The sequence below is a fragment of the Penaeus chinensis genome, chromosome 4, assembly GCF_019202785.1.
Source record: "Penaeus chinensis breed Huanghai No. 1 chromosome 4, ASM1920278v2, whole genome shotgun sequence".
Lineage (NCBI taxonomy): Eukaryota > Metazoa > Arthropoda > Malacostraca > Decapoda > Penaeidae > Penaeus > Penaeus chinensis.
This window is the reverse complement of record NC_061822.1, coordinates 16,652,656-16,654,696: the sequence shown is the minus strand read 5'-3', so window position 1 is coordinate 16,654,696 and position 2,041 is coordinate 16,652,656.

Sequence of the window (2,041 nt, the reverse complement as noted above, 5' to 3'; positions counted from 1 at the left end):
AACGACAGCCTTCAATTAATCATAATTGTTTACAAGGTCACACAGCTGTTAATAATAATGGTAATTATAGAAAAACGAAGCTGAAATCAGTTAAACGAACTCGCATTCCTCTTCCTTTTTTCCTTCTAAATAGGGAAAGCACTTTGAAGATAAAAAAAAGAGAAAAAAAAAGCAATCGATTTCAAGGTCACCGCCACAGTGCCTAGCCATGATTCACCAGCAGGACGCAGTCACCTTCAACCTATTTCGTCCCGGCCCGTCATTACTGTGATACGCACCCCACCCCCCCTACCCTTTCCCCTGACTACTAAAATGGCAGCGCCTGGGCGGGACTTCATCCCTATGCTCTTTTACATAATAATCTCAAGGACGCAACGGAGGAATATTTCATGACTCTCTCTCTCGATTCATTATTGACGATTTGGACTCGTGGCCGACATATACGCAACCGCCCCACGCGTCGCCCCTGAATAAGTAAACGCAGAAGGTTCGTTACGCGTGCGAGGCGAGGCGAGGCGACCGCGCGAGAATGGGGAGAAGGGGGAGAGAAAAAAGAGAAAGAGGAGAAGGATGAACGGAAGAGAAGAAAGAGAAAGAGGAGAAGGATGAACGGAAGAGAAGAAAGAGAAGTTGGATGAGGGAGCAGGGGGAGATGGAGGAGGAGATAGAGGAAGAGGAAGAGGAAGAGGAAGAGGAGGAGGAGGAGGAGGAAGAGGAAGAGAAGGAGGGCGACGAGGCGGACGAGGAGGAGGAGGAGGAGGAGGAGGAGGAGGAGGAGGAGGAGGAGGAGGGGAGATGGAGGAGGAGGAGGAGGAGGAGGAGGAGGAGGAGGAGGAGGAGGAGGAGGAGGAGGGGAGATGGAGGAGGAGGAGGAGGAGGAGGAGGAGGAGGAGGAGGAGGAGGAGGAGGAGGAGGAGGAAGAGGAGGAGGAGGAGGAAAAGAAAAAAGAGGAGGTAGAGGAGACGAAGGAGGAAGAGGAAGAAAACGCGGAGAAGGCGGCTGAAGCGGTGGCGACGGTGGAGGAAGAGGACGCACGTGGGAAGCGTCCCTCCCCAAAATCTCTCCTTCTGCGTCTCTGTGCGTATATTTCCCTCTCGCGGACTCGTGACAGAAGACGACACGGCACGACTAACCCTGCCTGCATTTCGGGCTCGTGAGTCACGCCGCTGCGCCTCACAATCGCGGGCGTCGAGCCTTGAGCGCGAGGACACACTTCAAGTTCATGTATAACACACTAGCATGACACTGCCTTGCTACCTGTTGACAGCCGGGGGTAAAAATAACTTGACAACACGAGGCCACTACTAATTACCAGTCCCCCTTTCCCTGCTCCCTCCCCCCCTCCTCATCCAGCTCACCGGTCGGAGATAAAGGAGAGGGGGGCGGCGATCCCCAACTCGCGCCTAAAATATGCAGAAAGTAGCCGATAAATCAATCTGCTCCGTTCACGAATATTGGGGTCGACTCCGGACATGAAAGTAGGACAAACAACCTGACATTTCCATGCCGTGAACGTGGGAGATGTAGCGCTGGCGTGGCGGCAGGATAACCGCCCTTATGCTAGGCGGAACTTAGGGATCAAAATGCTTTGGCATCGTCGGCATCTCAAGGCTGCGTGGCTGGCGGTCATGAGGGCGGGGGAGGCGCGAAATAAACAAGGCCATTGTAATGCCCATTAATCCCATAGTAAGAAGGTCCCCATGAGGAGCCTTGAGGCAGCCGAGACCTTCATGGTAAGGAGGAAGAGGACACCCTCTCCTCATCCTCTCTGCCTCAACCTCCCTCCTCCTTCCTTCCTACTTCTTCCCTTCCCCTTCCTCCCCTTTTACCTCTCCTCCTCCTCCTTATCCCCTTCCCCTTCCTCCTTTCCTACTTCTCCTCCACCTTTCCCCCTTTATTTCCTCCCTTCCTACCTCTCCTCCCCTCCTTATCCCCTTCCCCTTCCTCCCTTCTTACTTCATCCCCTCCTATCCCCTTCCCCTTCCTACATTCCTGCCTCTCCTCCTCCTTATCCCCTTCCCCCTTCTTACTTCTCCTCCTC